This window comes from Anas acuta, chromosome 1 (genome assembly GCF_963932015.1).
Source record: "Anas acuta chromosome 1, bAnaAcu1.1, whole genome shotgun sequence".
Lineage (NCBI taxonomy): Eukaryota > Metazoa > Chordata > Aves > Anseriformes > Anatidae > Anas > Anas acuta.
Genome location: NC_088979.1, coordinates 159,019,748 through 159,047,069, shown reverse-complemented (window position 1 = coordinate 159,047,069; position 27,322 = coordinate 159,019,748). Strand labels below are relative to the sequence as shown.

At 37.1% G+C, this 27,322-nt stretch overlaps 1 long non-coding RNA gene across 2 annotated transcripts in view; it reads right to left on the bottom strand.

The window, feature by feature from the left end:
* Window positions 1-27,322, bottom strand: part of LOC137850280 (uncharacterized) — a 132,577-nt gene that overhangs the window by 78,263 nt on the left and 26,992 nt on the right. Inside the window, exon 1 of one of the 2 annotated variants that reach the window (XR_011092432.1) lies at window positions 26,237-26,403. The exons of the other annotated variant lie outside the window; for it this stretch is intronic. This is a non-coding gene — a long non-coding RNA (uncharacterized lncRNA). Of the gene's footprint in view, window positions 1-26,236; window positions 26,404-27,322 lie in introns of those variants that run through there. 2 annotated transcript variants of the gene reach the window in all.

The following is a 27,322-nucleotide window of genomic DNA, read 5'->3' as shown; positions in this document are numbered from 1 at the left end:
CACTAGTCAATGCTTTGTTGTCCAATGAAGGAAAGTGACCTACCATGGAGCACAGAAATGTAGTTATATTAATAATAAATAACCACCAAATCAAGTGGCATATTTCTTCATGAAACAGTCTCTGTGAATACTCTTTAAAACAAATTTTTACCTAGATTAAGAAAAAGCCTGCACACTAGGGCAGCTGATATACTTGTAGAATTTATTAAGTTCAGCATAAATGCTAAGACTAAATGAGCTTCTTTAATTTCCATAATGAAATTGTTTTTGTAAAGTTAAAAATACTGTAATGAGGCCAAAACGGTGTGCTTTCAGAGACTCCCATGGTGAAACAAATGAGATTTTAGCTTCTCTAATTGGGCATACTGCAAGCTGGGCTTGATGCTGTCCTCAGCACAGGATGTTTTTTATCCCCAACAAAAAGAGGTCTACAGCTGTCAGCATAATGCTGTATAGCTTTTCTGAAGCCAAGCCATCAGGAGGAAGGCTGCTGCTCCCTGACAGGGACCACCCAAAGGGAGAGATCAAGTAGAGAACAGCCCTACTCTTCCCTGATTAAGAAGTTATTCGAAAGGTAATTTGTTTACAGCTATCACAGAGAAGCTTTTGAAGCAAGGATTGAGAATTCCCAGAATCCTCCAAGAGAATTTTATTTGATTAAATAATGAATATGGATATTCCCTTATTCTTTTATTCCCACCCACCCCTTCCCCCCACACTTATTAGGTCTCATTACCTGTCAGCACAGGCCTTTGGAACCTTACTGTTCCAGCAGGAGAAAGACAAAAAATATTAGAGGTGCCATGTTTTGTCTGTATTGCTAAGACCTGCTGGTTTGCTGCCATGGACATCACCACAGTACCAAGCTCCAAACTTTCCTGAGATTAGGGGTCATTTTGAATAAACATTTTTTTTCATTTTTCCCCTTACACTTGTTTTCAGCTATAAGCAACAGAAAAAAAAAAAAATAAAAATCCTCCTGCAACAGTAAAAATCAGCCAGCTCTTTCTTTCACAATTACAACATGATTTAATATTTGAAGCAAGAACAGCAATTCTACAGGGGCAAAGAGCAGACTTCCTTTAGGGCTCAACAAGTAAATGTGCCTGCACATATTTTAAGAAGCTAAACATGGGGATACTTAATTCTAACTAGTTGCATAGTTCCTATAAATGCAGACTGATGGGGATTATTAATCCTTTGCTTTAGACCTATGCAGTTATTGCAAAATCAAACTGTTTAACCCATGCCAGGATATTTTACTGTATTAAAAGTGATAAGGTATAGTTTTCAAGCAACTTCATTATTATTTTAATTTTACTATAATGATATTATTCATTACTTCATTGTCATACTCAAAATGTCTGTACATTTTTACATCTAGTTTCTAATTCCTTCCCCAATTTTCTGCTTTGTTTTCACTCATCAAACATTCAATTGTCTCTCTGCTATGAAAAAAATTGCTTTCTACAGAAAAGTTTTCAGCAGCCTAAGAGTTCCTACATTCTAAAATTCTACCATTTATCTCATAAACATATAATGAATATAGTCTTCATGAATGACAAAGCACAAAGTTATGAACAACAATAAATAAAAATAAATAAAAAGTTCAATGAAGGTTAAAAAAAAAAAGTAACACTGAGGATAAAGACACAGGAAAAATATAAATATGGTAGGAAATATTTAAGCCATAAATTTTTTATTTATTTATTTATTTATTTTGCAAATGAATTTTGACTTCTGCTTAGGTTTTGGAGAGTGCTACAGAGTGCAACAAAACTGGACAAAAGAATGAGAAAAGGTTCTCTATGAGCAGTCAGAATGTTGCCAAAATTGCATAAAGTATCTCTTCAGAAATATTTAAAACTTTTATTTTTAACACTCAAATGTTTAAAAACTTTAGTTAAATTATGCTCTTCAACCTATTTCCAAGACCCTTGTGTACTATGCTAAATATTTTGTAAGGGAACAGAGGGAAATATTACCAGGAGATAAATGAATCATTAATTATTTTTCTTTTCAATTCCATCTTTATTCCTTAAAGACTCCCAAACAACCTCTATAGTACATGAATTAGATTTAAATAATGAGATATTTTAATTAATTTGAACTCAGAACTTCACTTTGGATCACAGAAACCTTCTTAGAGGATGCTCAGAACAGCAGCATGGGGTAGAAGAAAAATATCAGATTACCAGAAGTTCAAAGAAAATATATCTTGAGCGCCTCCTACAAAGACAAGGATGACTCCAAGAAAAAATAAAGCACTGAAAGTTTATGACAAGCTTTTCTGCAACTGATTTGAAGAGTATCCAGGAGTACATATGTTTGTATCGGCCTTGATATAGTAGGCTAGACAAAAATTATATACTTATTACATACAGTTTATTAGTATGTGTAATGAATTATTCAAAGTATATCCTGTAACATTTTTAGATTTTATAAGATCATAGAAAGACTGAGAAACTCACCCTTGTATACCTCCATAACATTGTAAATGATATTGTTATGCTGTGTAGCTGAAGCAAACGTCTGGATTATACAGCCTGAGGGACAAATGTATACATTAAAAAAACTTACTGTCTCCTGAAATAGGCAAAAGATGAATTGCAACTGGCTGTTCATTTTCTAAAACAATAATACCAAGTGATGATGTATTGAAAAAGAAAAAAACAAAACAAAACAAAAATTAATATATAGAAACTTGGACCAAATAGACCTACTCCAAATATACATCATCTCAGGGTTAACAAATATTCTAATACTCTAAAGCTGTTTGCTACAAGCCCATTTCTAACTGATCTACTAATTTATTTCAGTTTGCCCTTAAAAACAATAGGATATCTTCTAAAATCTTTCAATTATGCTTGCATTATGGAAGTGGCAAATATTCAAGCGCAAAATATCTTTGTCCCACTGTTTTCCTTTCACTTATTGTTACCACCATGAGCAATTACATTGTTCCATCAGTGGGCACATCTGAACAAGACCTATTCTGACATGACACAAATAATAAATCTCTCCCTATAATGAGTTCTGCTTTCTAATAAATTTATCCATTATTTTAGTCTAGTAGATTAAATGCTATAAAATCTATAATATGAAGTGCACACAGAGTGTGCATGCACTTATACAAACAAACTTTGGTGTTAAAACACATTTTGGTATTCACATTATTCACAAGTAGCATGTCACCTTTATTTAAGCTGATCAGACCAGCATTTCTTTTCTGTCAACTGAAGCAATTAATTTACTTTCATTGACCATCCAGGAGTATAATGTACCACCTGCTTATTGTCACTCTCTCTGGCTATGCATTAAAAATAATATTTTAAAAAAAGAAACCTTTTTTTTCACTTATTCTGTGGATTTAACTTTGTTTACTTACAAATGTAATCTTAAATGCTGCACCACATTTTTATAGCACCACATCTGTGTATGCACATTGTGATTAATATAACACAAATCCTTGAGGCATATTGCAACTGATGCAGTAAAGCCGAACTTATCTGAAGCACAGCAAAATTATCTGTTTTTCAGCTGCTGGCTAATTTATTTGTTCACAGCCAGACAGGTATACAAGATTAAGCACTTTTTTTCCCCATTGCTTTATGGACGTAGAAGATGCACGTGTGGTGGTAAAAGGGCAGAAAACTATGTTATAATAGATTCTACGTTTTAGGAAATAATTTGCTCTTTTAGTCTAGTTCAGTATTTTAAACAACTTGGTATTCCAGCAAGACTAAGCCATAACGTGATGAGGAAACCTAACTAGTGAAGTTTGATTTTTTTTGCTATTTTTGTCCCCGTGTAAGAATATTTCTGTTGCTCTGTAAACATTCATAACCCCACCAAATGCTAGCTCACACTTACTGCTGAAAAGCAGAAAAAGGAGCCAGAAACATGTTATGTTCAGTCTGCTACTTCATTTTGGGTTAAGAGACTACAGTTTTGACAGTAGGGCCATCTGCTGTTAACTTTCCTTCCCATCATAACACCAGTCCAGTCAAAAGCAATTAAGTGTGTTTTGCCATTATAATATGTAGATAATTATGATAAATTACAGTTTTTAAATCAGCCTCAAATTATGCATATGGTGGGTATTTTCTTTGCAGTTACTGATGTAAAAAATATTCCTGCATTTGCAAAATATTTCAGCTATTTTATTAATGATGTTAGTTCTGTAATGAGATATCTACAAGGAAATTTCTTAGGCACAGAGCCTGACAGTCATTAGAAATCTATTTATATCTCAGCAAGACATTTTGCCAAGCAGACAGAGTTGTAACATTCTGCACTGCCATTGTGCAACATGCTCAGAAAACGGCCTATTTTATTGTGTTACAACAACATACAAAAACATACAGATAAATTACCGGAAGAATATTCTAGCTTTCAATACAACATGGAATTATTCAAAAGAGCCAAACATAAGCTGGAACACCTGATAAAACGTTGCTATAAGAACTATACACTAATGCTGTATTCTGTCAAGTTCCCTTGAACATTGCTCAAGTGATCCCCAGGATTAGCCAGGCATAAATGAGCAAGAATTCAAACTCAAATATTCAGAGGCAATACATTTTTTTCTACTGTTACAGTAGATTTATTTTTAGGGTATTTTTTGGATGTGGGTAGGTCATACTTCCATTCTCTGAAGTTTGACTGAAAAATCACCATTGTTAGTATTTTTCTTTTTTTCTAGTATTTCCTCAGTATTTCCTTCCCAGTTAATGGACTTTTTTTTTTAAGAAATAATCAGTCCCTACAAATGCAACCACATGCTTTTCATGACCACACCAGCACTGAGTGATAATCCAGGACCCTTTGTACATCTAATTCTTGCCAAGAACATTCTACCCACTAAGCAAGCTGGCTCATAAATCCTGCGTGTTAACAGCACCTGAGTCATGTCAGGCCACAGATGAACAATGAGGAAAAGAGGAAGGCAAAAAATAAATAAATAATAATAAATAATAATAACAGAAAAAAAAAAACACTCAATAATACCACCACCAGCAGCAAATTTTATCTCTGTTAAAATTCGCAGAGACGGCAATGGCCTTATCACCTTCTCCTCATTATGACCACACAGTGTTCAAACACAAGTCAGAGAGATAAAAGTTAGCAAGAGATAACTATCAATTCAATTGACTTCAAAAACTTGCAGTCAAAGACATGAATGATATGAACCGATATTTAATTTTTTTCCCTCAGACAATGCAGCAGAGCAATATTTCAGTGGAGCAGCAAAAGAGAAGAAAAACCGGTGGTCAATATACATGTATGCTCTGCTTAAATGTCAGCTAGCTTGCTATTCGACTGTGCTTGCAATACCTACTTTAGATTCAGAAATGGGAGACACTAGCAGAACAGCAGAATATCCATATCTGCGTTTTCTGATTCTGAGCACTTCAACACAAGAGAGAATAAGATCTCTAAGTAAAAGGAACAGAGCTTTTATTTAATTCTGAAAGTAGAATAGATGTGTTTTCTCTCCATATTTCTTCGCAAGCTGAGTCACTGCTGTTAACAGCTGCCAGTGCGTTACCATACTTTTTTCTCCTTGGCAGGACAGGCAAATTGCTCCCCACAGAGCAGATGCCAGTCAACATGGCAAAAGGAACTGTGCTGAGCATAATTTCTCTTCCCATAACATTAAGTTGTTTTCAAAATGTTTGGTTTACATCAGACCGTTGCTTGGGGTTAGCTGTTGCTCTCAGATTGGTTTCCTTTCAAGCATTACATCACATTGTACTCAATTTCCATAACTAATTAAGAAAATGCAGTGGATATTTTATTTCAGAACTGCTACAAAATGTAACAAACCAGTCATCTGAAAAAAGCTCTTAGCATAAAAACTATTGAAAAACTAATGTTTAGCTAATTTATGTTGACAATATTAGTTCTGCAAGACACCACATAAACTAAGTTTTATGACTCAACATAGTTCTGTAACAAGGACTTCAGAAGAGCATATTTGGTTTCACGTCTAATGCAAAATGGAATTACATTTTTGAGTGAGAAAAGCTGCAGGTAGGCTATATATTGCAGTGCATAAATATATACACAACAAAAAGTCTATCCACACCTTGGCTGCTGCTTTAAAACATTTTCTTTTCTCTTTGTCAAAAAGAGATGTTTTCTGAATAAAAGCAAAGAACTGCATTCATTGCTCAACTAATTAACTTGCATTCATGCAGTAGCCAGCTCACCCTCAATCGCTAATGCAGTGTCTGTTCAGAAATGTAGAATGACAAAAAAAAATAAAAAATCACTGAAACACTGAAACTTTTTGGAATCAGCAATGACATATGCTAAGGAGGTAGAAGTTAGCGAGATCATGAACAGCTAAACAGAATTGTAAATAAATTCCAGTAAGAAAAGCATCCCTTATAACGCCAAGCACTTCTGTGCCTATTTTTGCTATATATCTGCTCTTGAAAAATAAATCTTAACTCAAAATATAATTAGCACTATAGTTGGAACTACTAATAAAATGGAAGTTAATTTATTTAATCAACCCAAACTCTTCAAACAGAAGTGGGATGACCATCTCAATAGGGATCAAAGAATCATGGAAAGGTTTGAATTGGAAGAGACCTTTAGCATCATCTAGTTCCAACACCCTCTGCCATGGGCAGGGACACCTCCCACATCACGCCAGGTTGCCCAAAGCCCCACCCAGCCTGGCTTTGAACACCTCCAGGGATGGGGCATCCACGGCTTCTCTGGGATATTCCAAACCAGGATACAGTTATGCTAATTATTATTTATGCAATGCTAAAAATGCACATAATACTTGTAACCAACTAAGAAACATTCCAAACTACAACTCTGGTACCTCCAACGTGTAGGTAAATTTTTCATTTTTAAACATCCAGTATTTCAGTCATGGGCCAAAAGGATTTCAAGGTAGGAAGTACATATACAATCACTTACAAAAAAGAATACTACTTGAGCAGACCATGTCACTTGAGTAGTTCCCACTACAGTTACAGGCACAAGCATGTACAAAAAAAAAAAAAAATCTATTTTTTACTACTGTCCTCTAAAGTATTTGTATTTAAGAAGCGAACATGTTTAATAAACCAGAAAAGAGACATAGGACAACAACTGCAAAATGTTATCCACCATTAGCTGCCACAACTGATCACTTGGGCATTAAGGCAGAGCAATGTCTTAGTGGTCTGTGTCAAAGGAACGTGAGCCAAAATCTTTGTGAAAACACCAAGCTTATATCTGATCTTCAGCTAACAATTTGGGAAGTGATTTTTTCGGTAAGAAGGAAAGCAAATAGATTGCCTGAGTGGAGCCCTGTTTGGCAATAATATTTTTTTAAATAAAAATAGTGAGATGCAAACAAAGTGGGGAACCTGAAACCTTTGAGACTGAACTTAAAAGACCTCACTGCCTTCGTTTATATCAACTGTATTCTCAAATTTTGCCACAGTGCCTATCAGTCTCACTTTCATGGCATTTCAAACATCTTCCATAAAGATCTACTGCAAGTTGTAGTGTTTAGCAATGACTGAAACACCTTGATATTTTTTATTTTAATTCACAATTTTATTCAACATTGAGGTCTGCAGTATTAAATAAGGTCTCAACAAGCACTCAAGTAGTTGCTGAATGCTATTAGTTCTAGATTTAACACTTTTATGTAACTTCTGCCTCACTTTGTGTCTATCATCCCTCAACCATTGGCTTCATCTGCCTGAAAGCACTCATCCTGTGATCAGCCCGGTAGCCCAAACCCCTGCAGCACCACAACATGAAGTGGACTGGAAAAACCACTGGTACACCCTTTCAAAAATATCACAGAATCACAGAATTTCTAGGTTGGAAGAGACCTCAAGATCATCGAGTCCAACCTCTGACCTAACGCTAACAGTCCCCACTAAACCATATCCCTAAGCTCTACATCTAAACGTCTTTTGAAGACTTCCAGGGATGGTGACTCCACCACCTCCCTGGGCAGCCCATTCCAGTGCCTAACAACCCTTTCGGTAAAGAAGTTCTTCCTAACATCCAACCTAAAACTCCCCTGGTGCAACTTAAGCCCATTCCCCCTTGTCCTGTCACCAGGCACGTGGGAGAACAGGCCAACCCTCACCTCACTACAGCCTCCTTTAAGGTACCTGTAGAGAGCGATAAGGTCGCCCCTGAGCCTCCTCTTCTCCAGGCTGAACAAGCCCAGCTCCCTCAGCCGCTCCTCGTAGGACTTGTTCTCCAGGCCCCTCACCAGCTTCGTCGAACTTCTCTGGACCCGCTCAAGCACCTCGATGTCCTTCTTGTAGCGAGGGGCCCAAAACTGAACACAGTACTCGAGGTGCGGCCTCACCAGAGCCGAGTACAGGGGGACAATCACTTCCCTAGCCCTGCTGGTCACACTGTTTCTGATACAAGCCAGGATGCCGTTGGCCTTCTTGGCCACCTGAGCACACTGCTGGCTCATATTCAGCCGACTGTCCACCATCACTCCCAGGTCCTTCTCTGCCTGGCAGCTCTCCAACCACTCATCTCCCAGCCTGTAGCTCTGCTTGGGGTTATTGCGCCCCAGGTGCAGGACCCGGCACTTGGCCTTGTTAAACTTCATGCAGTTGACCGCAGCCCATCGTTGCAGCCTATCCAGATCCTCCTGCAGAGCCTTCCTACCCTCGAGCAGATCGACACACGCACCTAACTTGGTGTCATCTGCAAACTTACTGAGGGTGCACTCAATGCCCTCGTCCAGATCATTGATGAAGATATTAAAGAGGACCGGCCCCAGCACCGAGCCCTGGGGGACACCACTAGTGACTGGCCTCCAACTGGACTTGACTCCATTTACCACAACTCTTTGGGCCCGGCTATCCAGCCAGTTTCTAACCCAACGAAGCGTGCGCCAGTCCAAGCCAAGAGCAGCCAGTTTCTTGAGGAGAATGCTGTGGGAGACGGTGTCAAAAGCCTTGCTGAAGTCAAGGTAGACCACATCCACAGCCTTTCCCTCATCCACCCAGTGCGTCACTTTGTCATAGAAGGAGATCAGGTTCGTCAAGCAGGATCTGCCTTCCATAAACCCATGCTGACTGGGCCAATATATTGCATCAATTTTCCAGCACTGTCAAAGACACCAGTTAACATGGGAGAGCGATGCCCAAGCACACAGAACAGTGGTAAAAAAAAAAAAAAAAAAAATCACTATTTGGTGTACATAAAAATTAAATAAACTCAGCTCATAAACTCACCCTCATCTCAACCAGTCACCTGCATTCCCAGCCAAGCACAAAGACCTTGAAGCCCCCAGGAATGTTAACACTGTAACTCATAGTCAGCAGTCTCCCCCTTTTACAGATGTGCATCTGTGATCATTGGCGTTTAAATATACAAAGCATGCTCACTGAGTTGCATGTTTTGGCATGAGACCTGTCATTTTTGCCTCTGAGCACAATGTATGACTGAAGTGCTGTGAGATGGAGCAGGGATCACTACACCCCTAGGAAAAATATAAGCCTGTGTTATTGTCCCCACTGTATCAACTAATGGGATTTACAAAAAATCTATCTAAAAGCACAACTCATTCAATAAGTCTTAGCACGCGTACAGTGAAAGTAAAAACTCTACCTTTATTCTCTTTTAAAACTAACCCAAGAAACACAAGAAGGTACAAGATAACAGCACATTAACAGTTTTGAGGAGTGCAGAATTATTTTACTCATACCAGCAATGTTATTTAGATTAAAAGAAGAGAACAAAAAGACAAGTGGGTTTCCCTGCAGAACCCCACTTGCAGTGTGCTGCTTATTTAATGATTGTCTTTGGACATACAGGTATACAATCCAGCAGCAAAAATACCTTCAAAATGAAGTCTGCCTGCAAACCCTTCTTCTGAAGCAGAAAGGTTTTTGGAAGAGAATGTCATCAGTGCTTTTAGATGCCTTTTATTCAATGTCAGAAAAACAAGTCTTTAAGCAATGCAGGAATGAGCAAGAAACTGATAGACAATGCTGTCCTTTTAACTCTGATTCTACACTAGCCCTGATGGTGCCCACTTCCAATACACGTCAGTATGCCAGCAAAAGAGAAATGGAAATCCTCTGTTCCTTTTCCAATGTTATAACCTTGATTCAGATCCTTGGCAAAAGAAGCAGAAACAGTAAGAGCAGATATATTCACCCAGAATATCTGAAAAGTAAAGATAAATTTCAAAAAGACTTATTCGTGGTTTAAAATAAAAATCTGAAGACATCTGGTATGGATCAGCTGGTTGAATTGCTTTGATTACTCATCCACAGCCAAGTTCTCTTTTATTTATTCATTTACTCATTTATTTCATGGTTATAAAAATGTGTTTCATAATAAATATGGAGAGTGACAACACAATGCTGATTAACAAATATGATGTTCTCAATTTCTATAACAGATTTCAATTTTTAAAATGAACTGTGTGTCTGCAAAAATGTCAGTCCTAAATTTTTATCCATGCCTTTGCTGTCACAACTTGTTTTTGCCTTTCTTTGGATATGCTAAATTTATAGGTGTTGACAAAGTACTAAGAACAACAAGAAAAAGTCTGCATAGAGCATTTCTGTGAAGCTGCATTACAAAGGCTCATTCTCCTCATACCCATTCTCATAACAACCCTAAGCCACAAATTACAGAAGGCTAAGAGACTGACCTGGGGAAATATAAAACAGGGCATTCGTCTAGTCAGTCTGCTCCGGACACCTACAATAGGCCACCGATAATACTGAGCTTAAAAGAACTCCTGTTTGACCTAATGTAGTCTGTCTACATGAAACAATTTCCCAAAAGAAGCAGGGAGAATCAAAACAAAACAAAACCAGCCCCAAGACAAAATCCCAAATAACTAGTTCTTAGAGAAGACCAAGTAAAAGAGCTGAAAAAAAAACAATGGTCAGAAGTATACAATTCTAATATTTGGGTTGAAAGGGACTTCAAGAAGTTATAACTCTTCATTCAATACAGGTCCAACTCTGATACTCGATCAACTTGATGATAGCCTTGGTATCTTTTTAGCATCTCCAATGTGGAGGTACCATAACCTAACAGCCTCTTCCAGTATTGATCACCTTTCTTTTTTCCTGATCAAAATTCCCTTGTGGCAGCTTGTGGCCTCATCTTTTAAGGAATGCTTCCAAGAAGAGTCTTGTTTCATCTTCTCTATAACCATCCATTAGACAGCTGAAAGCAGCAACTAGAGTTGCCCCTCAGATTTCCCCTTCGGTCTTTTCTTCTTTAGACTGAGCAAAATAGAGCTCTCAGCTTCTTGTGCTTCCACTCTCTTTTCAACTTGTTGGACTTCCACAGGATTTAGTTCAGTTTCTCAGTATCTTTCTTGAAACTGGGAATTCCAAACTTGACACACTACTCCAGGTATGGTTTCAAGTGCCAATAAGAGGCACATTTTCCTCAAACTATTAAGGGAATGTCCTTGTTAACGCAATCCTGTATATAGTTAGCTGTCCCCCTCTAAGCAACATTCCAGAAGAGTATACTGCCCACTTGTATTCAACTTGTCTACAGGACTCTCCACAGGTTCTGTTTTCTAAAGTTGCTCTCTGTCTAGAAAGTCCTCTGTAGTTTTTGCATGGGGTTATTCCGTCCTAAATGCAGGAACTTACTTTTGCCTATCCTGAACTTCAGAAAGTTCTACTGAGCCAATGTATACAGCCTGTTAAGAGCACTCTGAATGGAAAACCTGTGCTTCAGAAAAAAAAAATAATAATAATAATGTTTTCCCTCCAAATGAGTAACATTGGGCAAAATTACTGATATTACATGCCTGCTTATCATACAGCATATTATGAAGATGTTAAGCATCTATTATGGAGCACTAAAGAACTACCAGTAATTGGTGACCAGACAGACTACAAACCACTGACCCCAAGCCTCTGAGTCCAGTGGTCAAGCCAGTTTTCCACCTATCTTATAGTTTACCTAACCAATTATTACCTCAGCAGTTTAGCTACCAGGATATTAAGGAATGCCATGTCTCCTCTCCTGATGTCCAGGGTTCTAATTTTGCTATTCACTTTCCTCACTTCCCTCATGAACTCAAACTCTATCATCTCACGGTTGTGTAACCAGGGCTACCACAGACCATCATATTCTTTACTAGGTTCTCTTTACTCATGAGCAGACCACATCCTTTGATTTGCAGGGTCAGTACACAAATCAAAAAAAAGCATCCTCAAAATATTTCAAGATCTTTTTGATTGCTTGTGCCACATCACATTAATCTTCAAGAAGATGCTAGCAGGTGAAAGTAACTCACAAGAAACTGTGTTTTCAGTCATGAAGCTTCTTTCAGTTGTGTGAAGAGGGTTTCATATAATTCATTTTCTTGATCAAGCAGTCTGCAGTAATGCTCACTGAGATGCATTCATATTGGCCCCTCCTTTGATCTTGACCAGTTTGTTACTCCTTCCAAAGCAAATTTGGCTTTTTGAATTCAAGTCACTATTTGGTGTGGAGTATAAGTTTTTCTTCCATCTTACTTCAGAAAGTGCCTCTATTCATCCACAATTGTACACCAGCTGTGTGAACCATCTCACCACATCTCCCTAACACCAACAAGGTAACAGAAACATGACTATACATGGACTTATTCCCCTTTTGGCTTCCCACTGTTTGCTTCTGCACAGGCACTTGAGATGGCCAGCAGGGACACAGCTGAAAGTCTCACTTATAAAGCTGCCACTCGAGTACTATCACTCTGCCCCTTGTCTCTCTACTTCTCTTTGGTCTTCGGTCTCCATTTCCTGGTGAACCAAGGTTAAAGCCCTTCTTCACTATATTAGGAAAAACAGTGGTAATCTGCTGGAGAGCAACAACCCTCATGACAGGCAGTGCTTACTTCCCCTCACTCTTACAGTCATAAAGGGTACCCTGGAAAATATGAGTCTTTCATTTCAGTAGATGACCTGAAAGGACAACTCTAAAAGATACTGACACCCCTGCAGCTTAATCAAAGCTTTTCAAACAGTTGTTCAAATATTGTTTGCAAAGAACTCTTTCCTGAGGATGATGCTCACATTAGGAGGAGATTAGTTTTATATTTATACTGTACAAAATTAATGGCTCTTTTTATGATGAATTGTTGAAAACACAGTAGGGCAACAACTATAGGTGATTTGACTATGAAATGAGATAAGGATGTACATCACACTTTTTTCATGTGTTCTAGCAATATTTTTTTTGCCTAACTCTTCATAACAAAATGAAGCAGAATTTTCAGGAAAAACTGTCATTAAAAACAAGTACAGTAACCTGCTGAGTCTTGAGAATGAGCTACTTTTATGTCTGAAACTTCCCACTGCTCCTAAACAGATTTGTGACTCCAAGCAGACTCATCTATCTCATTAACAAGAAGTACAATTAGAGGAAAGACAGAAATCTTTGACTTTAATTAAAATTCAAGTACATTTTGTTTGAATATACATTTTTATATATGCAGTTATGAACAAGATGAATAATATTATAAATTCTTATCTACCAAATTGTTTGCATAGAAAGAATAATCATAATCAGCTAATAAATACTTTAAAAGAGTGCCTTGAAAACATTCAAAGTCAAAAAAAAAAGTACAAACTCTGGAAAAATTGCCAAGTCCAGTTCATAGCTTCTCTCTGTGTGCCATGACCTCTCCAAAACTTACTCAGTGAAAAAGTTGCATCTTGATACCATAACTTTAAATTAGTCTTTAAATATGTTAGGCTAGAAATACTCATAGCTGAGGTACCATGGAAATCCATCGATCAATTCTGATTCCTGTTTCTATTATCATTTGTGACTAAGAGGCTGCACTGATTTGAAATTCTCAATCATACAAGCATTTTTAAGTAAACTTTTAATCTCTTTGAGGAATACTTCACAGCTACTTTAGCTAGCTGGTGATTTTTGTAGACTGTATGGATGATGTTAACCACAAAGCCTAGCCACCGTAGGCTTTTTAATTATGTGCTCAGTCAATTTTCCCAAACCTGTGATCCCATTTCAAAAGTAAAACTAAAATACACGTTACTGAAAAAACACCCAGAGGCAGAGACGGGGGGGGATCATCAAGGTGTTGGGAAAAAGGGGTGAGGGTATACAGGACTTAAAGATTTGTTTTGATACAGAAGACAAAGCAGAAAACCAAATTTCTGGAAGAAATTGGCCCAGAATAAGTTTCAATTGCTCTTCATCTAAACTCTTAATTATTTCTATCGACTGCTGAAAGAACACATTTTATTTTTCTTCCTCACAAAATTGGGAAGAAGAAGGATTATCTGGGGAGGCTCAATGGATATTTAATGAAAAGGTCTTCCCTCATGCTCAGCTCCTTACATTCTGTTTTGCACAGTAACTGACAAGCACAACAAGATTCAAATAAATAATCACTGAGCTATGGATTCTCTACTTGCAGCTTGTTGTACCCCTATTAAAAACAAGCTGAAAGCTAGTATTAAAGTGTGCTTTTATAGCAAAAATAAAACAAAAAATAAAATAAAAATAAAACAGTCAAACCAAACCCAGCAACAGCTTTAATGTTGTAAGTGACCCCCTCCTTCAGAAGGAAAATTTGCTCAGGGTAACATAAGCTATCACCCATGCAGGTGGTGGGTCTCTCCTAGAGTCTAAGTATTACATACTACATTTGAAAATGGAAGTTTTGAACCATTTTCCCAAGGTAAAGTCCCACTGATGTTCACTAAGCCTGCTCCTTAGGTGAGACACTATTAAAGGGATGCCTGCCTTGCTCACATTTGAATTTAGTTTCTTCAAATTATTTTTCTGCTGTCCAGTCTCCAATACGAGATGTTACTGAGTTATTGTTGCACATCTGGTGTACAGGAGTTGCAAATCTCAAGAGGCACAGCTACCAGGTATGCCCCAGGTATGCACAGCTTCTGCAGCCTGAGCAAAACCACTGGTCTGCAGCAAACAAAACTCTACCTGAGCTAGGTAGAACAGCTCTGACTCAGAGCTTCACCCTTAGTAAGTGGAGTGGTAACACTAGTTTCATTTAACGTTTGAACAGGTAGCTACTGTGGCAGAACAAGAAAGAGTGAATAATGACCAGCCCCATACAACAGTGCTACTGGAATGCATGAGGAAGCACACTGAAGCCACATAATAGACCAATCTGGCCTAATCCTGGAAGCGTGCACTTCCCAGGTGGGATGGTTTTACCCAGCTGGGCACCTGAACTCCACCACAACCACCCTCTCAATCCCCATCTTCAAAAGGAAAGGGAGAGAAAATACAATGGAAAGGGCTCAAGGGTTGAGATGAGGACAGGGAGATCACTCACCAAGTACCAACATGGGCAAAAGAGGCTCAGCACAGGGAAATTAAAATAATGTATTATTACTAATTACTATTACTAATGTATGTAATTACTAATTACTATTACTAATAGACTAAAGCAATGAGAAACTAAAACCAAACTAAAAGCGCCTTCTTCCCGTCCACCCTCTTCCACCTCCTCACCCTGAGCAGTATAGGCGAGTGCGGGCTATGATCAGTCCCTAACACTTTGCTTCATCTCCACTGCTTCTTCACAGTCACTCTCTGCCCCTGCTCCACATGGGGTCCCTCCCATGGGATGCCATCCTTCCTTAACTGAGCCTGCGGGGGCTGCCCACAGGCAGCAGCTCTTCAACAGCTACTTGACTTCTGTTTGCAAACTTCAGAATTCTGAAAACTTGGAAGTTTTTTGCTGGGGCAAGACTTTAATTGAACATTAAGTAAGATATTTTTTCAGGCCCATTCTCCTAAGATACGTTCAAAGGGACCTTGATTTCACACACTTGAAAGCATAAACCTTTGTAAACAGCAATCTGGGTAAAAACACAGAAAAAGGCATTAACTTTCAAGACTTCGCTTCTGCAGTCTGAAACAATCAGGAAAGCTGGAGAATACCACCAGCCTATCCTTAAAATACACCACAACATTTTAATTAAAACAGTTTTGTGCTTGTATCTAGGATCAAAATGATCACCCCATATAAAGCTGAGTCAAGTATTCAAGTATTTGAGATGCTGAACAACAGGTCAATTGAGCCCTAAAGGTTAGGCCAATATCCTGAAATGTAGTTAAGTGCTCTTCAGCATTGTCTGTTTTAGATTTTCACAAAACACAGATAGCCCTCAGGCTTGCTGTAAGTTTAATCAAAGTGAGACATCATTATCTATTTAAGGTGCACTCCAGGCTGGATGCCTAACGACAGGGTTGTGCTCATGGCTCTGGTATCAATTTGACACAATCTATTCTTTCAGATTCACCTATATTTCCCTACTGATAGGGTATACCTATTCTGTAACTTTTTCTGCAGTTTTACACGAGTATCGTAGGTCCAGTTCCTTATAAGATGTATATCATTTTACTTTGCATTTCCTGTTGTCTGTCCAAAATGCTTTTGCCTGCTAGCTTTTCATATAGCTGGAAATCAGAAGCTGAGGTCTCCTTAACAATCACGGTTCCTCAGGGACTATATATGAAATTGTTATTGCTCACATAATAAACTACAAGTACAGCATATCGATGAAGCCAAGGATGCTCTTTCCAGTGATTTATTTAGTTGTTGACTTTAAGTTTCCCTTCCATGTAAGTGCTTTCTGTTTGCTTGTTTTTAAATCAGTGAGTCTCTGAGAAGTTCTTCTAGTTTAACACAGGCCTTCAACTAGTCAAATAGTTCATTAAGGACCACTCATGATCTTAAATACCAGGTTTTGATTGAAATTGCCACCACCACCACAGCATTCATCATAGATCTGTTGGAGCAACTTAAACATGAACCTCTCTTCTACCAAAGCTTTTTGCATTATCTCTTAGCTGAAATTGTCTGTCTGCACTAATCTCCATGAGTTACGTATAATTATACCTATTTCTCAATATGGTATCACAATAAATATTTAACAATAATTCTACTCCTTGCATCAAGCTGATACTACAGTACTTAAAAATCTGAGGATATTAACAACTACACTACAAAACAAACAAAAAAACCTTAAGATTCAAATGAATTGCAGAGCATGTAAAAAATCATAATCATGGCTATAGCAGTTGGTATCTCTATATCTGTTCCTCCATCTGGTAAATGGGTAGAACCATACTGATCTTGGAGAAAAGTGAGGAAACTTTACTATGGTAACTGTTAAGTTATATATGAAATGCAGTTTAAACACTTCACCTACAAATGTATAAAATAATTTGGGTTCTCATTCAAATGTGGATCACTTGTTACTACTTTTAGGATATCTCAGCTAATATTTAAGACATAGAATGGAAACCATATACAAATGAGGTATATCTTAGATCTCCTCTTTCACCCAAGACCTCTTCCCTCCTCCAAGTAATTTTTGTAAAAATAGTTTTCACCTAGAATATTCTTAGGAATATAAATTCACATAATATAAGGGTTGCTGGCCAGTGAGATCAGATATGCAATCTGCGTAATACCACATACTGGATGTGGATAATAATGTGTTACGTCTTATTTCTAGCCTTAATTTCGTCTGTGGGTTTGTAAGGCTGGGCAATTATGAGTGATGTGATCGCCAACATATGTTTTTTGTTGTTGTTGTTGTTGTTCTCCCCCCCCCCCCAAGGTATTCTTCAATGTTTGTTATGGAAGACTGAATGAGTGATTATTAGCATTTCACAGAAGAAACAGGAATTCCAACTGCAGAATTGCCATAGCATCCTAGAATAATTTCAGAAGTGAAGTGGAATGTAGCGGTCAAAATTATCCATACTGTATTATGGAAATCTCCTTAATACAATGAAAGCATAATCAGAGAGGCTCCTAAATATTATCTTAGGCTTTTCTGGATTGATTTCTAGCTGATGTCTGGTCATCCATGACTGAATCATGGTCATCTGCCAAGAGAAGGAACAAATTCAGAAAAAGAAAAAAAAAAAGTGAAAATTATTAAACTCTCAGTCCTTTTAGCAGCTGGACTGATAAGCCTGCTGCTGCATGTGCCTTGCAATCTTCAGTTTCTCTTCATATTCCTAACAGTTGCATATATCATCTCAACATCTCTAGAGCCATACCACTATTTATCCAAGGTTATTCCTAGACTTGCCACCACAGTACTCTTATCTCTTTCCCTTTTCTCCTCAACAATGATAAATAGCTACTTCTAACAATACATACAAAGCCAAAGGTGGTAAGATCTGAGCTCTCCCTCCCTTCTTTGCAACGGGGGCATTAACATGGGTCTCTGCTCCATGCCATCAGTTTGCGTACATCTAAGATCTCAATAACTTAAAGATCTTGCTTGGAATTGGCCAACAGATCCATAAGCTATTAGAGTCCAGATATAGATGAAGTAATTGCATATGCCTCATTTCCTTAAGCAGGCAGGCAAAAAATTAGATAAAAGGATGCATTTTGCAGAAAAAATGCTCCTGTCACTGCTGTGTGTCATCTAACGTTGTAAAATTTACCACCTTCTTCCCCTAATGCACTTCCTTTTGAAAAAAAAATATGGACAAAGGAAAAATGTAATAAAAAAAAAGAAAAGCTTTTTTAAGCACAGTGATACACACCCCAAGTGTATGATGCTATTAATATATATATATATATTTAACTAGATAAAGTTTCCATCACGTACCTGAATCAAAATGCTGATTCCTTTAAAAAAAAAAAAAAAAATGCACCACTAACATCGTATACACTTTCTTATTTTATACAGTTTTCTGCAAGACTAGAGTGAAACGCTGCATGACATACTGCAGGGAAAGGCCAAGAAAAGGACTCAGCAATTAAATTTCACAAATGAATGACATTTTTGACATTTCCTTACCATTAAGAAATCTTCTTGATTTAGGGTGTTTTTCTGTTCTGTTTTTCCCTGTTGGGGGGGTGGGGGGGAGGAAGAAGACATCAAGATATTGATAGTACTGATAGAACTTGGTAAAAAGATGAGTGAGAAATCCCAGCAATGATCTCTCATTAAAAGGCAGCACTGGGTATTACTAAGGAATACTACTCTATAACATTTTCGGTGACTCATTTTTATTTTGCCTTTTAAAACAACAGTAACAACAAAAAAGATTCTATAAAACCAGCACATCAAGGTGATCCGAAAAGGTCATTTAATATACCCTTGTCCAAAGATAGGATCCATCTCTCCGGCTACACACAGAGTAACTTCTGCTACTAAGATTTCCAGCAGCAGAGGTCCTAGAGATGTCTCAGACTTTGGATGATGTTTCTTCACTTGTTTACTATCAGAAGAGTCCTTTCAAAACATCTGACCTCAATCTCTCTTACTGCAGTTTAACCCACTACTTCTCTCAGTCTCCTAGATGGAGCAATTTTAACATCAATTACATTTTGCCTCTGCAATACCTTCTTACAGATTTAGCAGGTTCCCTGTCACATCCCTTTTTATCTCAGCTGAAAAAAAAAAAAAAAAAAAAAACAAGAGCTGTCTCCTATTTGAATCTCTTCCATTATGTCATGTTTTCATGTTTTCTAGCACTAATATTCTTAACTTCCTGATTCTGCTGTTTATGCTATCTTTCTTGAATTCCAGTGCCCCAAACTTGATACATCAAGTCAGCCAACATCCTTTTACGCATAACCTAATGCTGTTGATACAATTCTCTCATATTCTATTTTTTACAGCAGCATAGCATTGATTCCAATTTAGTGTGTTATCCAATACAGCTATGAAGCTTTTCTTCCATTCTGTCTAAGCAGGTGTTCCTCCATCTTGTATTTTTGCAGTTAATTATTCCAAAGCGTATTGCACACTGCAATAGTTCTTACTAAATTTAATCCAACTTTTTACAGACTATTTCTCCAGCATGTTCATCCTAATCCTGTCCTCCAAACACCTTCTTCTGCTTATGTCTTGTTATCACCTGCAAAGGAAGCAAGTACTCTAAGCAGACCCAAACTAAACCCTCCAGAAATATCCTTATTCAACTGCAGATGCTTCACACAATTACCTTTCAAAGTCTCCTAACTACCAGTTGATTCACCTTGCAGCTGTTTCATCTGCCATGTATTTCTTCCGCTTGTTAATTAATGCAATATCATCTACGCTTCTCTGCCATCTACAAGGCCTTCAACTTCCAAAAAAAAAAAAAAAATAGAAAGCTTTGAGTTTCTCTAACAAGATGCTCAGATGCCCTAGACGTTATTTCTCACTTTTTTTTTTTTTTATGGAATTACTTGTGAAAAATTGCCAGATCCAGAACTTTTCTTTAACTTGTCTATAATTCACCAATTCTCCTTTCACACCCATACTTTTATCTTTTTCCGTCTTCCTGAAAATTTACTCTCCCTCAATGTTTTCTCAAAAACAACTGTTTCACCCATTTCCTTATATGCTAAAGGGTGACATTCATCAGTATCATCCAATACAACAACATTTGTTCTTTTTCTCTTTCTACCTGTCATTTACAGTAATTGTGCTCACAAAGTGCACCATTTGAAGGAAAATAACCATTAAATCCATTTTTTCCTCCTTTTAATCATTACTCATGGGACTCCATGATTGTCTTCTACTGCAATCTAGACCTCAAAGCAAGATTGTACAACTTTGATAAACCAGTGTCATTCCTATCAATAAGGCAATAAAAATATTCAAGCCTCTGAATCATCTCACCACATTTGTTATAGCATACAATTTTGACTATCTATTAAGGAATTCAGTTCTTCCTCTTTATTTCTTACACATCTTGTATAGTACTTTGGAACTTTAGATGAGCTGCAGACTGGTGCATTTTCCTTCTCTCTCTCCTACAAGCCTATCCTATCAATCATGAACTACACCTCCACGATATCCTGAGGTTACCAATGATATATACTTCTCTAACATCATTATGCCTTTTTTTACAACACTTCATTGCCTCTCAGATCAAGTTTTCCAGATGAGATAAAAGATAAATTTACAACCTAACAACCACTAATTCAAGGCTATCCATAATCAGTGTCATTCTTGCTCACCTATCAAACTAAATTTTAATGACAGCAACCCCAGAAACAAAAGGCAGCTGGACAATGCAAGTACGAACCTAGCTATTAGGAGACTAAGGAGAGTCCATCCACAGCATGACCTACCTCTAATAACTAAAGGAGGTTATCATCTCCAAGAATGGTCACAGGCACACCATAGTTAGTGACACTTTTACTCGGCTTCAGCTCACCCACATAGAAGAACCCCTCTTTTTCTTTAAGGCTCCCAGTCAAACAAACTACATTTAGTGCACTCTCTCAAACATAAATGGACAGAAATATTTTTCACGTAAAGTATATATTGCCAATAGTCATTTTTCAAAGCATTCAGAGGTCTCCTAAACTCCAAATAGAATTCTAAAGTAAATCTCTCTCAAATCAAGAAAGAAAAAAATATAGATTTGATTATATAAGTCCTACAATTTTATGTTACCTTGGAAAACCTAAAATATCTGTCTTCTATTCTTGCTGTTAGAAGAGATACAAGGAAAGTAGAGCTTTGGGTTTTTAACCTTGATACTTCAAAGAGTTAGATTCCAAGGAACCTTGCTCAAATTGCTTTAAATCTGACTGGAGAAAAAAAAAAAATTGCCAGCTCTAGACTTTACTACTGACTTCTAGAGACATCTAGACCTTATTAGAGCTGTAGTTAATTCTGGCATTATTTCCCTACAATACTTCGCAAACTATATTTGCAGAATAAACTGCTAGCACTAGTAGCAGCCAATTCTAATATCTAAAACCGATGTATACACAGTGACAACGGCTATTTCTAATAAAAAAAATCATATATACGTTCTAGAATTATCCACAAAAACTACTGTTTTATGTTAACTCCACCAAATACGTAAAATGCCATCAGAACTAAGAATGGAAAAAAAAAGGTGCAATTCACAGCAAGCAGCGTAACTTCACTGTTGATACACTTTTCCATTCCCCAAATCCCACAGCAAGGTAAAAGGTGACCTTGTTCTGGATTTCTTTCTTTCTTTTTTTTTTTTTTTTTTTTTTTTTTGTCACAGCCTTAGTATTACCTCAGCATAGTTATTGTGCTGGGTCGACTGGAGAGAGATCTATTTATTTTTTTATAAAAGATATTTGGCAAAGTCAAATATACAAAAAAAAAAATACAAATAAAAAGCTAAATTATACAAAATATTCCGTACTATTAGCAAGCCTCTTCCTTCTTGCTGTGTAGACTTTTATTAAAATCTAATAGTAGTACTGGTTAATGTGACAGTCAGGAGATACAAACGAAGTTATAAAAGAAATATTTTTTTTTTTATTTTTCCAAAGATACAACTAGCTTAAAAGTAACAGAGGAATGATGAAAATTGCTGGGGGAAGCAGGGAGGGGGGGGGGGATATTACAAGTATTTCTGGGAAAAAAAAAATATTCAAATTGTTGAATAGTTAATTGGATTGTCAGTGTTACAGTTAATAAAACAATCCTTACAGAGGAAGTCTTTACATCAGCTGTATATTTTGTGTATTTCCCCCTATTTAGACCAAGTTCATGAGCATGTAAATAAAACTTTTCTTTAGCATTCAATATGTTTCTGTTCTCATGCTGGAGCTATGCACTAGCACACAGCACTAACACAGACACACACCAGTAATAAGAAATTGAACTGGATTAGTCAGAAGCCAAAAATATGCATAACAAACTGCCCCAAAATAGGTTTTGTCCTGCTGGAATTCTCCCGGAGTGTTATGACTTCAAATGCAACAGTTGCAGAGCTCCAGCTGGAGGATAACTTCTTAAAAAGTCGTTAGACATCAGAGAGTGAGTCATTCTTTAGTGAACATTAATGATAAAAAGTTTCAGTGCCATTAGTGAAGTCGAACGTTAAACTTCTTCTAAACCATTAAACAGATGTTCCAGCCTTTATGTTAGCATGACTTTTTTCCTAATTGCCTCAATTATGTCCTACCAGGAGCTTGTCGTTCCTGCAACTCTGCACAGGACTCAACCTTTAGCCAAACTTCAGCCTAAACTTTTCTCAGCTCCTTCCACCTCAGCAGTTCCTTTTGTCAATTCCCTACCTCTGTTGCCCTCTAACAGCTACACTGTTAATGAAGGAACATCGCTGGAGGCAGCAGGGTCTTGCAAGAAGATGAGGAGGCAAGGCTACAGAAGCCGCGGCCACAGGGGAAGGAGGAATGGGTTGCTCTGGAGGGTCTGAGCACCAGAGCACAAAGTGGTGGGATGGGAAGAAACGCATTGTAGAAGGGACCTGATAGAACTCCACTTACCTTGCTTATACACCTAGCCAACAAATATAGATATATATATATATATATAATATTATATATATAATGTATGTAATATAATACAATATTTAATATTGTATAATATATAGTATATATAATATTATTATATTGTATACATATATATATACACATATAATGCTCTGGGAAGGAATTATTCATCAGCACAGGTTAATGACTTGTCAGTTACTGAACAGTCTTAGGAATGAACTGCAATTAAGTCTTTTCTTCCCTTTACCCTTAAAGACCATTTGCTGCGCATCTTCCTGCCCCTTAAGAGGCCCACAAGGCCGCAGGTGAAACTAGCAGAGCTCTTTATTTTTAGCAGACATGACTGCAAATGGCTTCCAGCTGAAATGTTAGAAATGTTTCCAAGTAAAGTGACTTGATATGACTCATTTGCTAATGTCATAAGCCTGTGGCACAGAACATTTTAAAAAAGATAGTTTTGTCTAACTGCTTATTAAACAGAGTCAATTTTTATATTACAATGTTTTTGTTTTTCTTCTACATCTCAAATTATCTAATTTCTCAACAATTAAGCAGTTTGTTTTAATATGCTCCTGCTGATTTAAACAGGAAACAATACAAGTAAAAGGGTATAATCTTTATTAGGTCAATGATAGTTTCAGTAGGTTGCAGTAAATTAAAAATTTCATTATACACAATTAAGCAACTTCATTAATATAATTGCAATTTTCCTCACTCTTCTGGCTTAGTATATTTAGCATATGCAAATAATTACATTGAGATATACGAGCATGCATGCACATACATAGACTTTCCACTTACTATCCCTACATTTCTTGTAGGTAGAAATCAGTAAATGGCTTCTGAAAGCCGACTAAGAAACGAGAAATAAAAAACAGCTTTCCACAAATAAAAGCTGCCCATCATGAGCAATAGCTAAGAACTACCCTTACAGCTGTGTTAAGTACAACATAAGGGCACATATAAGCACCATACTGGTTCATTACCTGTTCACTCACTTAAGGCAGAGCATATTTGTTTTCTAGCTACAGAGCCTGGACAAGGGTCATAACCTGGAACAAAAGCTTCAACACCACACAACAGTACAACATTGCTCAAGTAGTTGATAGAATGTTCCTCTCTTCTTTGAACCATGGAGTTTTACTTTGCCAAACATGGAGTGATGTTAGGAAACTGGCAAAATAAATAAATAATGTCCCAAAATGTTATGATTGTCTATCTTGCAGAAGGGAAGCAATTTTCAGCCAAGTAATTGGTACATTTTCTTAGTGCGTTATGTTTCTCAAAACATGTTACCGTAGGTGGAGATTAGCATCCCTTTTCTTCAAGAGGAAAATTACTTGTCTTCCATAGTGACTGGAGCTGTCATTCCAAGAGCTGACAAATGTTAACAGTCTCTGAAGATGTTCTTTACAAACATCTCAAAAATAAATAATATATTCAAATCAAGGATTCAGTGACCAAATGAAGGTTATAAATAGAAGGAAAATACCACAGTTCAAATATTAATATGCATCATATATCAATCCATTCCAGCATACTAAAAACTATTATCACATTAACAACTGACACTGAACTTTGGCAGAGGAAGGACATAGAAATATTCCTTATCAACAAGAAGTTTTCTGTACTTCCCATTTTACAGATAAAATCAAAGTAGAAATGAAACTAGACAATTCCTTTCCAACCATTAAATCTATTAGCCTCCGCAGGCAGATTAACAAACTCTTACATCTGCATTTAGAAAACTGTACAGATCTTTTTCTGTACATCATATTTTTGCTGTTCTTTGTCACATTCTCACAGTTCCTTGAAAGTGTTTCCAATTCTTGCAAAGAACAAAGAATACAGCTGAAGTGCATTATCCCACAGGCTGACAGCAGATCCAAAAAGGCCAAACAAATCAGTTTGTTCAAATTAATTTTGTAAACCACGGTAACTGCAGTAACCTGTTTGAACTACAATGACAACAGCCCAAGACACCATCAATGTGTGTAACACAACATTTAGAACTTCAACAATAAAATTATCCTTATTCAAAAAAGTTACAGCACTACAACAATGCACAGAATATGAACACATACACAAACACTTTCCATTCTTCCTTTGGAAAAAAAAAAAAAATATATATATATATATATATATATATATATATTAATTCACAAAACAAGGTGCTTTACTGCAATTTTGACAGAGAAATTCTTTCTTTTATCCTTTCCATAGTATTTCAGAATATCTGCAATCATAATAATCATTTTTCAGAAAATCATAACTAATGCAAATGGTAAAGGGTCTCTCCTCCAGATGAGACTTTTGCTAAAACACAACTACCAACGTGTCACAAAACCTGTGTTAAAATTACAGTTATGCATTACATAGGATCATCTTCAGAAAACAATAGTCAGCACCACCAAATAATATTAAAAAATAAAAATAAAAATCAGTCAATATAACTGTAATGTAAAACCCAAGAAAAAGCAGGAAAGAAGGGAACAGACTGGGAGAGTCTCACTACATTTCTAAGAATTTTAATTTCTCACTCTCTCTTGAAAGTAAATGCTGACATAAACAAAGAACAACATTTTAATATTAAATAGACAAATAACAGAAACATGAATAAATCAGCCTTTCAACCATTTTAACCAAAGGACTATAATTAGCTCTTTCAAATGAACTAAGAAGCATATCACAGACTCGTCAATGCAATTAAAAAATCTCCTTCTTGGAAGAGATGAACCTTCTTTGTCCTGCTCAGAGTTTGAACCATACATTATGTTCATCGTTTGATGGGCTCTGCCTGACATGTAGCTCCACGTCTATAAACTCTAAACAAGCGGATTTAGGAACAATTGGCAGAAAAACAGACTGTGAGAAAGAGGGGATGGAGGACTTAAAATATAGTGACTTCAGTCTTGTTACCAAGTTAGTATCTCAACAAAAAAAGAGGACAAAGTAAGAGTACTGAGGGTGAACAGACAAGCAATGCTTTCCAGGGTCTAAGTATACCTGTTCTGTGTAGTTAAGGAACAAGATAATAGCTTCAAATCAAGAGCTGCAGAATACCCCCATTGGACATAAAACACGAATTCGGGTTTCCTTTGCACTTGCTTATCTTCTCCATTAGGAAACTTGAATTTCCCCCACCCTATTCAGTGCCTTATTTCAGAATTTTCTTTCAGTTACTGTGGAGACAGATGCAAATCAGAGCCCCTCATGCCACAGGTGGAAGAGACTTAAGGCAAGCTTTCATGAGTGAGCTGCACCTGCACCACCTTGGAAGCACATCTCATGTTTTACTTAGCCACAGAATAATTCAATGGGATCAGACTCCTAGCAAAAAAAGTAAGACATCAAAATTTTCTTCAGTTGATTGGATGAAACTAGGAGAACAACCTAGGCCATTTAAGACTGAAAGGTTTAAATGAAAGACTAATTATCATTTACTTCAGTTCATTACATAAAAGTTCATGGAATGGAGAAAGGAAGGAAGCATAGATACCTTCTCAATCAATGAAAGGTCATTATTTTCAGAGGGAAAAGTAATTCATGAAAAGATTAATACATATTGTAGAGAGTAATTACTTAACATAATATTCAATATTATATATAGAACATATTCTGACATTATACAGGTACTGAAACCAGGAAAAATTCTGGCTGACTCTCTTAGAGACAAAATGTCACCTCCATACAGCCAAAAGTATTTGATAATTTATTTATTTATGAATTATTTCTTTAACCAGGACTGGGATTATTTGTTAGCTGAATGTGGTAGCGTTACCCTGCTGGGCAGCTGACTTTCCCCCACAGCTATGCTCTCACTCCCCCTCCTGAAAGGAAAGGGGGAGAAAATACAATGGAAAGGGCTCAAGGGTTGAGATAAGGACAGGGATATCACTCAACAACATCATGGGCAAAACTGACACAGCATAGGCAGATTAATATATTTTTTTTGCCTATGACTAGCAGACTAGAACAGTGAGAAACTAAAATCAAACTAAAAACACCTTCCCTTCCATCCACCCTTGCCCCCTCTTCTAACCTCCCCCCCCTCCCCCAGCATTGCAGGGGAATGGGTGCTTCTACTTAGCC